Here is a 15941-nt window from a genome sequence, read left to right as displayed (position 1 = left end):
ATTGGCGAAGATTTGAATGGAGATATTCAGTTGTTTGCAGATGATTTAAAGTTGGGACAAACCATAAACAGTAGTGAAGATACGCCTGCAAGTAGTGAAGATGTTGTGGCCTTGCAAGAAGACTTTAATAAATTGAGTGATTGGGCACTGAAATGGGGATGTGAGTTCAATGTTGCAAAATGTAAGTTTTTAAAATTTGGAAAACAATGATGGGATGCAGAATTTATGCTTGGTGAGGATATATTGTTGGAGGTAGAGGAAATAAGAGATCTGGGGGTGATAGTGGATAAGGATCTAAAATTTAGGGGATATGTCGCCAAAATTGTGAAGACAACACAAAAGTTTCTGGGAATGATGCGGAGGACACTGACGTGTAGAAGTAGGGAGATTCTTGTTCCGTTCTCTAATGCTTTGATTAAGCCACACATGGACTATTGTGCCCAGATTTGGTTACCGGGTTTTCAGAAGGATGAAGAGATGTTGTATAGGGTCCAAATGCGACTGACTAAGGTAGTTTCTAACCTCTGGAATGTTGAGTATGAGGAAAGATTGAGATGATTAATTTGTAGAGTCTGGTGGAGAGGAGGAAGAGGGAAGATATGATAGAGACCTACAAGTTGGTAAGTGGGTCATTATAAGATCAACGTGGAGAAATTCTACAGAGAGTAGTGGGAGATCAGGGGAGAACCAGAGATCATCCCTGGAAACCCTATAAAGAGGATGTGAGTTGGGGAGTTGGGGCAGGTTTATTTTCGTGCAGAGTTGTGAATGATTGGAATGCCTTGCCTGAGAGTGTGATGTCTGCAAGGAGTTTGAGTGTGTTTAAGACACGGTATGATGAGATGTGTGTGTGATAAAGGGACATCCGTGAGTCTTTGACTTCATGAGGTCTTGGTGTAATAATAATAATAAAAGTCTTTCAGTGGCTGCACTGCATAGTTCAGAATGCCTGGACAGAGGGATGAATTCCTGATAATTGGTGTAGCGCTCTCATAGTACCCATATATAAAAAGGGAAATAAAACTTCAAACTAGAATACATGCTTCCAGTAGATCTTACATTCACAGTCTCATTTGTTATCCTTAAAAATTCTGTCAAGCAAAGTAAAAACAGAAATGTACAAGACAATCATTAGACCTATTGTTTTATATGAAGCTGCAACACGTACTCAATCTAGAGCATAACAGGCCCAAATGCAAAAGCTTTGCAGATCTTTGAAAATAAAATCTTCCAAATCTTTGGACCTGTATGAAATAATACAACAGATAAATGGAGAAGAAGAAGAAAACATAATCAAGAACTATATGAACTCTATAAATTCCCACTTATGTCTGATGGAATCAGACCTTGCTGACTGTGATGGCTTGGAAATGTGAAAAGAGTGGATGAGGAGAAAATCACTAAACAAGCATTCAAGATGAGGCCTGATGGAAAGCAATCTAGAAGCAGGCTGTAGCAACATTTGGAGAAAAACATTAAAAAGACTTAGCTGAGATTGGAATCCTGGACTGGAAGAGCTCAAGGAAAAGAGTGGAAGAAGTTGGTACTTGCTTTATGGATTCAGCAAGCTAAAGAGTATTTGTCTTTTCAACAATTTGCCTTATTACATATGGTAAATAGTGTTGTGGTGTTTTTGAATCCTGCTTGTTCTGGAGATTGACAAATATCTTATTTGTTTTGCATTCCATCAGTATTAATTTAGATAAAAATTTTATATATTGTTGAATTTGCCAGTAATTTTTAACATCCTCTCCTATCTCCTTTTTAAAAATTATAATAAGGATGAATTATTCCAACTCTTGTATTATCTTTTATCATTTCCAACCGATTCCCAAGAAAGGTGACAGATCCATATAATCAATTCTCACCTCATTCCTCTCCAAAGTAATGGTGATAACCATCAACAGCCAGCTTCTATGCTATCTGGAAAGTACTTAATTAATAAATGACCACTAGCATGGAATTCCACCATGCCATCAACTGGGGATCTGCTCACCTATGTCACACACCTCCAGATAAGCACATAGAGAAGTTTGGCAAATCCCAAGTGGTTGCACTAGATGTCTGCAAGTCTTTTGACCAAGTCCAGCACAAGCACCTATTGACTAAGCTTCCATCATTCGGTTCCCTGTCTTCTAACTGTGCAACTAAGGCTGGGATCCCAGGTCCAACATGGTTCTGTTTTCTCACTCATCCTGTTTCTTCTATACATCAGTGACCTGCTCCAGTTGACCACCTGTTTAATACACAGTTTTACTGATGATAGCACACTGCATTCCTCCTCACTTGACAAACCATCGTCTGCAAGCCTAAATTACTTTGACATTAAGACTCGTTTGGCATAAACACATTTTGACATAAACAACCATGGCCTCTCCAGCATTCAAAAAATTAGGATTCCTCTGTCGTTCTGGACATTGCTTTATACCTCCATGCTTCTTCCATTTTAACAGTCTTGTGCGTCTCTCCACTATAAATGGCCACAACATTTTGTTATCTCATTGTCCCATCTTACCACTGGTCTTTGGTTGATGCCCAGCTTAATACCACTGTGCACCTTATTTCTGGAACTGTAAAATAAAACCACAACCTACTGGCTCCCAGTGCTAAGCAACATCCCGCCTCCACACATCCACAGATCCAGCTTTCTTCTACATGAATGCAGTGAAATCATGGAAATCAAAAATCTTCCAATCCATGAAGACATCCCTAGATATAAACAGGCTAAAGTCAAGGCATTCTCCAATCTTAACAGCAAAAAATCTTGCAGAGACAAGCTTCAACATGAAGAAGAAATGGAAAGAGTCCTGGTGTAACACTTCAACAGGGATCTTCCATGAATTAGTGGATCCAACACAGATACCTTTGGGTTTTGACTTACCTCGGATAACTTGGTCTGCCCTTAACCGAATCCGCACCAACCATGGCAGATGTGCAGACCACCTTTACATATGGGGCATGATTGCCTCACCCAGGTGCGACTGTGGATCATCCCACCAAACAATTAATCATATTGCAGCAGAATGTGTCCTACGTGCACACAGTGGAAACCTGTCAGACTTCATCCATGCTACACCAAGTGCAGTCGACTGGACAATCAACCTAGACATTCAGTTGTAGCCTATTCTTGAGTGTTTCTTTTATGACTGTATTATGTCTTATTATTGTGCATATGTCTATTACTATGTCCATATACATATATATTAAGGATTAATGACTTTTCATGTGAGCTATATGCTAAATAAATAAATAACCATTGGTCTTCCTGGTTTCAGTAACCAGTTCTTGGTGTTCATTCTGTTCTCTTTTCCACCTGTTATCAGACATTCTCGTCACGTCCTGCACAGTGTCGTTTTATTGCTAAGGCAATGTCCACTACCTTTGTTTGCCTCCTTATCCAAGCATTATTCTTTTTATCTAACTGAGTTATTCCCAAAATGGCTCTTTTCTGTTTCTTTGAGTTGTTTTCAGTTTCTCTAGATGTTTTTCAGAATCCAGGTTTCACTACTATAGGTCATTGTTGGGACTATACACTGATTGAAGATCTTTCTTTTTAAGCAGTTTCGTAAATTGCTTTTAAATATCTCTCTATAATAGTTAAAACTTTCCATCCTGTTGTTATTCTAGCTGAAATTTCATTAACTTATCAAGTATATGGTTGTTTATAATTATTCTCCTTGATCTTTGTATGAATTCACTATTTCAATTCATCTTTGATTTATTTCAATTTGTTTTCATTCTGAAGTATTTCTACTATATATTATTTTTGATTTATCCATATTTATTTGTAGGCTTATCCAGACTTATTTAATTCATTAATCGTGGTTGGCCTCTTTTCTCCCAGTTCAATTTTCTCATAGCATATTCAAGAACTGTAGCAAATAATTTTGGTGAGATAATCTCCCTGTCTGACTCCTTTTTATTTCCATTTCTCTTTCTTTTCTATTTAAATTGATGACAGATGAAACTCTCTCGTATATGAGTTAATATAAACATCATCTATTCCTATATGTTTTAAAGTTTCAGGCATTTTACACAGGTCTATTATTATTATTAGTAGTAGTAGTCTTATTATTATTCCCCAAGACCCCATAGAGTGAGACTAATCTAGGAGGTCCTTTTATCAAACACACAGCTCACCATACCGTGCTTTAAACACACTCTCAGACGAGGCATTCCAATCATTCAAAATTCTGCATGGATAAAACCTGCTTCTCACTCCCCTACTCACACCCTCCTTATACAGCTTCTAGGGATAACCTCTGGTTCTCCCCTGATCTCTCACTATTTTCTGTAGAACCTCTCCAGCATTGATCCTGTTACAACCCCTTAATAACTTGTAGGTCTCTATCATATCTCCCCTACTATTCCTGTCCACCAGACTCTGCGAGTTGCATCTTCTCAATCTTTCCTCATAGTCAACATTCTAGAGGTTAGAAACTACCTTAGTCAGTCGCCTCTGGACCCTCTCCAACATCTCTTCGTTCTTCTGAAAACCAGGTGACCAAATCTGGGCACAGTAGTCCATGTGTGGCCTGATCAAGGCCTTATACAATGGAACAAGAATCACTACTTCTACACGCCAGGGTCCTCCGCATCATTCCCAGAAGCCTTTGTGTTGTCTTCACAATTTTGGCTATGTGTCTCCTAAATTACAGATCCTTATCCACTATCACCCCCAGATCTCTTATTTCCTCCACCTCCGACAATATATCCTCTCCAAGCATAATTTCTGCATCCCATTTTTGTTTTCCAAATTTTAAAACCTTGCATTTTGCAACATTGAACTCACATCCCCATTCCCAATCACTCAATTTATTCAAGTCTTCTAGTAAGGTCACAACATCCTTTCTACTCTTCTTGGTTCATCCCAACTTCGCATCATCTGCAAACAACTGAATCTCTCCATCCAAAATTTTCACCAATATCATTAATATACAAGTTAAAGAGCAATGGCCCTAATACAGACCCTTGAGGTGCACACCCTAGTAACTTTCCTTTTCCTGGATATCCCTCCCCCCATACACAACTTGTTGATACCTATCAGATAGCCAGTCTCCAATCCAATCACCAATCTAATATCCAACTAAATTCATCCATTCCAGTTTGACTATCAACTTATCATGTGGTAATCTATCAAAAGCATTTGCAAAATCTAAGTATATTACTGTGTATCCTTCTCCTCTGTCCATGAGAGCAGTCACCTTATTGTAATAAGTAAGTAGATTACTAAAATCACCTCCCTTTAGCAAATCCATGCTGTCCATCAAAGATAATACCATTGTTGTCAACCCAATTCTGAATCCTAGTTCTCACAAGCTTCTCCAACAACTTAACTACAACACCTGACACACAGATAGGCCTATAGTTTGATGCTTGAGTTCTATCACCTCCTTTACGAAGTGGCAGAATCTTACCCTCCTTCCACTCCTTAGGAACTTGACCGAATACAAGACTCATATTAAAAAAATATGTGAAGGCCAGCATCAACTCCGTGGCACATTCCTTCAGAATACATGGTGACATATTATCAAGTCCCACAACCTTATTTACATCTAGTTTGTTCAACTCCCCATACACCTCTTGCTCACTTACAGTCAGTCTCTCTTCCCCGTCGTCAACGGCTCTCAATCTCTCCATGAAGTCACATTCACAAGATTGAAAGACCTTTATGAACAGCTCATTAAGTGTCTCCACCACACCTTCTGCAACAGCTATCTTTATACCATTTTCTCCAGTGTCATCCTTCCATAATCATTATTTCTTTTGCTGGCTACATATCTAAAGAACTCCTTAGGTTTCTTTTCGGCTTCATTAGCTAACTGCTGTTCATACCTCTCTTTAGCTACCTTCACCAACCAAGTCACCTGCCTTTCCTGGTCTTCGTAGTCCTCGTGGAATTGGTTTTTTCCACTTCTCTTATGAATGCTCATAATACCCTTTTTCTCTGTGTCGCATGCTTAATCCCCTGTCCACCCAGAGCCTCCCCTTTTCCCAGTTCATCTTGCACATCCATTCTCTCATTTTTCATACTCATTCCACTTACTTCCTCATTCACAACCACCTCTTCAATCTCTCTTGTTGTCCTCTCCTGCTCTTCCACATCACTTCCCACTTGATCTGATTCATTCTCTATACTCACTTCTCTACCTTCCAGCAACAGTCTCTCTAAATGACTCACACCATAACCACTCAAATGCAGTCCATTGCTCCATACAGTTCACTTCATCCTTCAAACTCATTCCAGACATTAACAAAGTGTGTTCCCCTCTCCTCACACATTTTAGCCAAATACCATTCATAATTCTTGCTCTCCACCTCATCTCACCATAGTCATAACGTGGCAACATGCTTACTACCCTTCCTGTCACACTATTCTCTTTTATCCGTCTAAGCAACCTACTAATATCCATTCTAACGTGCTCTTTGTCCTCTGTCAAGTCATTCGTACCTATTAAAACCATCACCTCCTTAGCTCACTTCGCCTGTGCAGTTAGCCTAGTGGCTGTGCACTTCACAACCATATGCCTGGGGAAGGAGTGTCCTAGGTTCGATTCCCGTCGGTGACATGAGGAGCTGAATTATCTTCCTCAGCCATAGCCAAGTTAGCCGGTCTTGGGCATGGACAGTAGGGTTTTTCCCCAGTTTATCCTGGGGTTTTTCATCCTGTAAAGCAGGCAAACCGGCCTTGAGAACTCAACACTACGGGCATAGGCTACACCAGGGCGTAGGGCTGACCACCTTATCCTGTGAACATTTTGAGGTCCGATGATTAATAAACCCTGAACACTGCAAGGTAAAAAATAGGAAAAAGGAAGATGAGATGAGACTCCTTCGCTTGCTCCCTCCTCATATCCAATGCCTCAATCACTCTACTCATTTTACTGCTTGGAAAACATACCTTGTGCATCCTCTCATTTAGCACACCTTTAATAATGGAGTCCCCATACAATGCCACTTGCTCGTCTTTTGTTTCTACTTGATTTGTTTTAATCGTTTTCACCTGAATTTTCTTAATTTCACTCTACATCCATTTCATCTCTTGCCTCATCCAACCCAATTCAACTTTTAAATCTCGCATCACATTCTCTCTATCATTCAATCTTGCTAATTTTCGAACTCTTGACTCCCGCTTCACACTTTCACTCTCATTCATTCTTTTGAGTTTCTGTACTTTTGGTCCATTTCTCCAACTTTCTCTTTCATTCATTCTTTTCATTTTTGCCACTTTTGATCCTTTTGTCATGCTATTTCAGGTTTCTTTCATTCTCTCAATTTTGTTTCCTTCTGCCACATTCGCCGTGCTTTCGTTCTTTTTACCATCCATTATGGTTTTCAAATCACTCGTTTTCTATTTCAGTGCTTTCTTAACAGTTTTTCTCCTTTCTTTCACACAATGCTTCTCTTTCCAATGAGCACTTATTCTTGCCGCGACATTCTCGCTACCACACTTTTTGTCATCAAATTCATATTAGCACTCATCAAATCCTCGTTTAGCTCACACTTCGCACATACCCTCCTTCCATCAGCCCTAAATGTCCACAAACCATCTATGTAATCAAAAGAATACATGTATCACACCTCGCACTTCATGAGACAACTGAAGTCTAAGTTAAAGTCATGCATGGTCAAAGCGCTGCCATCTTTCCTCTGCTGGTTACTACTCTAGGGGCCAAAAACAACGAATTTGTAATCAAGTTTAAGCAAAATATCCCACACACTAATAATACTAGTAGCACACAACTTTGATAGCAGCTCTTACTCAAACAATCACTCATATACAATTAATATAATTTTTCCCAGAAACTATACTTAACTCATATACAATTTATTTCAAGAATAACTTATCTGAATCTGGAGCACTTCTTACACACCAATGCTACTGTTGCCTCACGAGCACCCTCTCCTATTGGATCAAAGGCTTTTTCATAGTTTATGAAAGCCAAAGAAATTGGTATATTATGTTCTTTTGATTTTTCCATGACTTGATGTAATGCTTGTAATTGATCTAAAGCAGGCCTGCACAACTTGATTGTCTTTGAGGGCCAAACCCAACTTGGACCACCTGACCAAGGGCCAGATAACTTCAGACCTAGAATCTTAGACTAGTCCACTGCAGCTAAACATAAGTAAATTTGTTAGTAGGTCTACAGTAAATAATAATCAATATTCATATTTAAATTTTTTAGAGAGTTACAATTAAAATTATAATCAAAATTATTTACAAACAGATATAGCTGCAAAATTTCTCAATAAAAACCACTTAAACATAAACACAAAGTTTACTAATAATTTCACTGAGAATATCACACACATTCTCAGTGAAATATCAGTGACTGAATGTCACATTGTGACACATTGCATTTCTTTGTTGCCACTATTTAACCAAAGTTTGGTGTCATGTTTGAAGCGGCCGTTCTTAATATGGCCTCTAAATTGATATAATTTAAAGATTAACACTGTTTGGTTTTCTTCAAGTTCATGACCAAAAATGTTTGTTCACAGTATATGTACTCCCATACATACAAAATACCTGGTAGGCAGTATCCAACAAACTTTTAAATTTATCCTGTTCCAGAATAGAATAAAACTCTCCCTATGCTAGACCTGATAGTTTTCAGAACACTGGAGATCAATAACTTCCATCTGGAGTTAGACAGATTTCCTGCTTCGACAGAAAATAGATCCTCAATCACTTTTATGCAGACTTCATCATCATTACTCAATAGCATTCTTTTCTGAAACTCCTCACTTAGAAGTGATATGTGCTTCTTATATTTTCCACTCACCATTGAATGATATTTTGATGGAATATTCTGTCGACAAGTTAAGAAATGTGACATATCCCCCTTAGCAAGTTGATTTTCAAACAAACCTAATTTCATTTTGAATGCCTTTATAAGAGAAATTACAAGAAGTTGGCATGGCCAACTTTGTGTAATACGATTCGTTCTGTAGACATCAAGTCGTTATCATGGAGATGTAACTTTGAATTTCCCCGCAGCGGCACTAGCGCTAACAAAATCTCGAAGCGATTGTAATAATTTGTTATTAAATACGACAGTGGGAATAACTCCAATGCAATTTATTATCGAGTCAAAAGAAACATGATTGTGACATTAATCGCATGAACGTAAACATGCAGAGTCTTAGTAAAATTTAATTCAACGCTAGGAAAAAATCGTCTAAAATAATTCAATCAGGCAGACAGGCCAAAAAAATAAATAGCATTGCAGGCCGCATGTTGTGCAGGCCTGATCTAAAGTTATTAAAGAAGTTCTGAAACCTGCCTGCTCTTTTGATTGATGAAAATTTAATATACTGTTTATTCTGCCATCTATAATTTTTGTAAACAGTTTGTGAAGGAATGGTAGAAGGGTTGTACGTCTGTAATTTCTTATGTCGGTTTCATCACCTTTCTTATAGAAATTTTAGGGATTCTTCCTATTCTTAAACACTTGGTATACAATTCTGTTAGTTTTATGTGAAGAGATCTTCTCCCTTTTTTAATATTTTTATTAGTATTCCATCAAGTCCTTTCCATTTTTCATTTTTGTAAGTTCATGTTTTGCTTCATCATCTTTGATTGTATATTTATTTGTATATGAGTTTCTTGCCACTGAGCAAGAGGTGAAGAGCATCCAGAGGCAAGTGACCAAGATAGTTACAGGTCTATGGAATGAACTTTACATGAACAGGTTAAAGATTTGTGGGTTATAGAAACTGGTTGACAGACAAAAAAGGGGATGATATGATTCAGACATACAAATTACTGATGAGTTTTTACAGAGGAAATTTTTCAGAACAGGTCTGGTGGTGGGAGAACTAGGGGCCATCCTTGGAAAGTGAGCTAAAGTGTAGTTATTAAGAGTGTTAGAACCAGGTTTTTTTGCTTGGAGAGTGGTGAATGACTGGAATAGGTTGCCATTCCGTTGTTGGTGCTGTGGATGAGTTCAAAGCAAAGTATGATAGATGTGCAAATGTTTGATAGTGCTTCCCTTGATGAGTCTAACAAATCTATGGAGTAGCCTGTAATAAGAATAATAATATTCATTATTGTTTTCAGTATCATATCATTTTCTCTGTTGTTATTCACTGTTACTTTCCCTTTATTTGTATATAAGTTAATATAATATAAGAAATATAATGTATATAATATAAGAAATGAAAGTCTGGCTTTGGCAAAGGTGCCCAGGGAATGGAAGGAAGGTAAGATAGTGCCATTGCATAAGGGTGGTAACAGACTGGAAGTGTCTAATTATAGGCCAGTCTGTGTGTCATCAGTAGTTGTTAAGATCTTGGAGAAAGTAGTGAGGGACCGTGTACAGCATTGGGCAGATGAGGGTAATGTTATCTGTGAGAATCAACATGGATTTGTGAAAGGACGCTCTTGTTTTAGCAATATGCTAGCCTTTTATAATAAAGTTACAAGAGCATTAGATGAGGGAAAGGCATATACTGCAATTTTCTTAGACTTGGCGAAGGCATTTGACAGGGTGCCACATGATAAGCTGATATTTAAGTTGCAGCACATGGGTCTGGATGTCAGATTGGTCAACTGGATTCAGGATTGGCTGTCTGATAGGTATCAGAGAGTTGTGTATGGTGGAGCAGTTTCCAGGAGGCAGAGGGTTACAAGTGGGGTCCCACAGGGCTCAGTACTAGGACCTATATTGTTTAACCTTTATATCAATGACATAGCCAGTGGATTGCAGGGGGATATTCAGTTGTTTGCGGATGATGCGAAGCTTGGAAGGATTATTAGTAATAGTGCAGATGTGGTAGCCCTGCAAGAGGATTTAAATAAGCTAGATAGATAGGCAAATGAATGGGGGTGTCAGTTTAATGCAGCAAAATGTAAGGTCTTGAGGTTTGGGAAACATCGATGGGATGCTGCATACTCTATGGGAGGAGTTATACTGGAGGAAGTAGGGGAAACAAGAGATCTGGGGTTGATGATTGATAGAAACCTGAAGTTTAGGGGACATATTGCAAAGGTGGTGGAGGTAACACAGAGGATTGCTGCTATTATGAGAAGGACACTAACCTGCAGAGATAAGAGGGTTATCATTCCGTTGTATAAGTCTCTGATCAGACCACACTTGGACTATTGTTCTCAGATTTGGTCCCCAGGATTTGAAGGGGATAAATTAACCGTGGAAAGGATACAAAGACGGATGACAAAGATGGTTTCAGGACTGTACAAGGATAGTTATGAGGATCGGCTGAGAGAATGTGGACTGCAGAGTTTGGTGGATAGAAGAAGGAGAGGTGATATGATTGAGACTTTTAAACTGTTGAGAGGTGGTTACAGGGTTGACACTGGGGAGTTCTTTCGCTTGGTTGATCAGCGGGAAGGAGTGATGACAAGAGGCCATCCCTGGAAGTTACGAAAGGAAACTGTGAGCAAGAGGGTAAGGAGTGGTTTCTTTGTGTGGAGGGTGGTTGAGCCGTGGAATGCATTGCCTGATGGAGTGGTGGGAGCGAGAACGGTCAGTGGGTTTAAGGAGTGGTATGATAAACTTTGTGTTTCTCAGGGGGGGACTTCCCCTCGATGAGTCTTGACAGACTTTGTCTTAGAAAGGACCTCCCTCGATGAGTCTTTTGACTCCTTGGAGGCCTGAATAATAATAATAATAATAATAATAATAATTGATTAAATTTAGCTGTAATTATTAAGAGAGACCTCCAAGGAGTCAGGGACTCATCGAGGGAGGTCACATACTACATGCACCAGCTGTCATACCTATTCTTGAATTCATTCACACTGCTTGCACACACAACATCCAATGGCAATCCATTCCAATAATGCACCACCCTATTGAAAGAAAAATCTAGCCCTCACGCCCCCCCCCCCCTTCTTAGTAGCATTCAGTTTCAGCTTCCAAGGATATCCCCCTTGTATTTTCCCATCATCCACAAAATGAAAAATTCAATCAACTGAAATCATGTATGACCCTTTCAGAAGTTTGTAAGTGTCAAATCATGTCACCCCCCTTTTTCCGTCTGCTAGTGTTTGCAGTTTACAAATTCTCAATCTGTCTTCATAATCAGTATTCCACAATCCCGATATCATTTTTAACACTCCTTTGCACTCTCTCTCCACTATATCAGAATCACATGGAGACCAGGCCTACACACAATAGTCCAAGTGAGGTATAATCAAGGCCTTATAAAGAGGCAAAATGACATCCTTATCTTTTGAGTTGTATTTACAATCTTTGCTACATGGCCCCTGAACTTCAACTTGCTATCTACTAACACTTCAAGATCCCTTTCCTGATCAGTTTCTTCTAACATAATCTCACCAATATAATATGATATTGGATATCTAATAATGCCATGGTGCATGACTTTGAATTTACTGATATCCATCTTCCAATGCCCAAAATTCCAGTCTATTCAAATCATTCTGCAAGTACTGCATATCAGCAATATTCCTGATTACCCTACCTATCTTTGCATCATCAGCAAATAGCTGTATATTGCCTGCCAAATCCTTTCCATTATCATTAATGTACAGATTAAATAACAGTGAACCAAGCACTGATCCCTGTGGCACATCCCCCATGTACCACTTTTCTTCGCTTATCCTTTTCCTTATTTTTTTGCAAAGTTCAGTATATTCTTGCTTCATGTTTCTTCTTTTTTTTCTATTACATATTTAAGTTTCCCTTTTTTATTTATCTATTTTTGCCCTTTTTGAATTCCTGGATAAATTTTCAACATTCTTTATTACAGCGTTTCTCAAACTTTTCCTACGATGGAACACTTCACAAATCCTGAAATTTTAACAGAACACCTTGGTTAGAGTCGAGTATCATCAGTCTCGTATTCAATGTAAAGCTAAGTGCACACTATCGCTGCAGCAGGCTATATTGCATCACAAAAATGCCATAGCACACACTACAGGCGTGCTGGGCCATAGCGCATTGACCTTGCTTGTGACTGTGTGTGTTTTCTAGAATAGATACCTCCGTACTTCACTCGAGCTTGGAGATGTCGACAACCATGTGCGGCTGAGTCAAGGCTAGCATGGTTGGCCTTAATAGCACAATCCACATGCAAAATGGGAGCGCCTGATTTTCAAACATGTTTGAACTTGCCACAGCATTTAAAACCATTCCAGGCTCATTAATTTTCATAATTTTTCACAGAACACCAATGTTCCGCAGAACATAGTTTGGGAAACACCACATTAATTTATTTTGTTAGGATACTGTTGAAATTTTCAATATTCGAAATTGGAAACAGCTATTAACCCCTGTACAAATCAGAAATCCGCTCATCCATCGAGTGCTGCTCACACATCTGGGGAAGTGCCTCTAAGAGCTCCCTAAAAATACTGAACACAATACAGAAGAAAGTAGTCAGACTGATTTACATCTCATCTGTTACCATCTCGCCCCATCCACTCTCATACAGGCATTTAGTATCTACTGCATGGATCTTCTATAAATATTTTCATTGGTGGTGAGATCAAAGAGAGGGAACCATCTACCAATACTCACAGAGAACCACCAGAGAATTGCTTCCTATCATATCAGTAACTGAGCATCTTGTAGTTTTTCTGCAAAAGAGACATCAGAAGAATACTAAACAATTTACATGCTAACAAGTCCTGATGGCAGCTCTTCAGTTACACTCAAATGTTGTGCTCTATAGCTAACACCTCTCCTATATCATCACTACATGCTCTACTCAGCTTGCACTTATCCCACTATGTGGAAGCAAGCTTTTATATCCAACCTATTCCAAAAAAAGGAAGATAAAAGTATGCCTCAAACGAGTGAACAATTGCCATTACCTCTCCAAAATAATGGAAAAAGTTATCAAGACAACTTTAGCACTACCTACAGTCCTACCAGTTTATCAGTGAATACCAATATGGAGTCTGTGAATGTACATTCATGGTTAACCTCTCAGCCTATATCACCCATCACCAGACACAAGCCATGGAAATGCATGGAGAAACGTGCTGTTGTTCTTGATATTTCCAGAAGTTTTGAGCTCATCTGGCATCAAGACCTGCTTAGCAAATTGCCATCCTTGAGTCTACATGCCACCTACTTTTCAATTTGATAGTCAGCATTCTCTCTGGTAATACACTGTGTGTCATAGTGAAGCCCCCCCCCCTCTATTTGAGCTTTGCCAGCCATATCATACTACATCTGTCACTTGCCCTCTTTCTCATATACATAATTGACCTACTCTCAATTATCATTGATCCTATCCATATCTTTGCTGATGATAGTACTCTCCATTCATATGACATTTAACAAACCATGCAATGCTAAGACATCCCAGGCTTCAAGATTATACAAGTGCCTTAAACATGATTTTCATAGTATTCTTCAGTGGTGCCAATTCAATGCTTCTAAAATGCAGTCTTCCCTTTTCTATGTAAAAGGGATCTCAGCTCACTTACCCTTAACCTTAGTAATACACAAATTACCAGACAAGATTGGATTTCTCCTTGCATTTATCTCACCCTCCAAAAAAGCATTCTCTTTTGCTCAAGTCCAGCTATTATTGCTATACACATCCCGAATCTACCCATCCCTAGAACACTTTTCATGTGTACGTGGTGCACCTAAAACCTCCACAAAAATTCTCAATGCTTTCCTGAACCGACCATTCTGGCTCGTAGATGATCTCTCCTTCACTGATTCACTTTATTCTCAAGTGCAACTGCAAACACCAAACCGGCTTTGCCTATTCCTCTTTCATTCCATCTCCTCATGTTCTCCAGCACAGCCTTCCTTGTAAAGTTTCAGACTTACTGCAACCTGACAGTTTTCAAGAAAACATCAATAAACTTCCTTCTTGACCCCTGTCACCTCTATCCCCATTTTTCTCCCTCTTTTGTATAGGACTGATATTAAAAATTAAATTAAAAAAATATATATATTCACTTTCATCATTGCTGCTCATTCCATAACCGTAGCCATATGGAGTCTTTGTTTAATGGAGCAGTGCCCTAACTTTCATAAACATTTCATGTTTGTCGAACACCGTATATTTTTTCTGATGTGCCTCGGACTTCAATATCCAGAATCTCAAAGAAATACAATCTTTGCACCCCTTTCAAGCCCCACTTAAAACTAGCTACCCTTATATGCTCCACTAAAGACACACCTTCCGCTTTTTCAGTTCCAATGTATATAGAGTTCCTTTTTCATGCAAGTTGGGCTACTATGGGCAGACAGGAAGTTCAGCTACCAAAAATTACCAGCTGAATGGAAGAACATAAAAAATACATCTGCCGCAATGACTATGGTCAATCTGACATTGTAGACCATGCTTTGGATACAGCTTACAGAATCAGTTCAAAAAAGATTATCATGCTCCATCACAGTAAATTTAGAAGAGAAAGATTGTTTTTAGAATCTGCTGCTGCTCTTAAAAATTTGCCTAATTTTAATTAAATATGGTTGCACAAAATATGGGAAATGATAATGCTTCGAGATCCCAGTTTATATCCTAGGCTCTTGTCAGGTGTCCATAGAAGACACCCCCACCTAATTAGGAATCTAGTCTTTCGTCCACATATTTCAGTTAGTTTTATGCTGCCTTTGTGTGTGTGTGATACAAGTCTCATTCTGTACTCCCTGCGATGTCTCTGTAACTGAGATGAAATACTGGAAGCATCAAATACTATTTTTAATCATTTCTAAGTGCTGTTTCATTCCATTAAACTTTTATCATCAGTTTTTTCCAACACTTAAGCATTAACACACTTTCATACTGTGTGGTTTAAGGTAATAGAGTACATACACTTTGGTCAGCTAATTTGCTGATTGCCGACCTATTCTAATTTGTTCAGTATTCTGATGGATACTTATTATTAGTGCATCATAGGAAGATAAAGATTAAATATTGTATCAGAGGGTCTGCATTCCTTGTAGGTTATTCTAACTTTCACCCTTCAGTGTTCCCAG

General features: G+C 38.7%; 1 protein-coding gene across 1 annotated transcript in view; it reads left to right on the top strand.

Moving 5' to 3' along the window:
- The window catches only part of Gpo1 (glycerophosphate oxidase 1), a 550013-nt gene that overhangs the window by 288282 nt on the left and 245790 nt on the right, over nucleotides 1-15941 (top strand). The window lies entirely within an intron of this gene.

Source organism: Typopeltis vanoorti, chromosome 2 (genome assembly GCF_054136105.1).
Source record: "Typopeltis vanoorti isolate ZY-2024b chromosome 2, IOZ_Tvanoo_1.0, whole genome shotgun sequence".
In the NCBI taxonomy this organism is placed as follows: Eukaryota; Metazoa; Arthropoda; class Arachnida; order Uropygi; family Thelyphonidae; genus Typopeltis; species Typopeltis vanoorti.
This window is presented reverse-complemented; position numbering and strand designations above follow the sequence as displayed.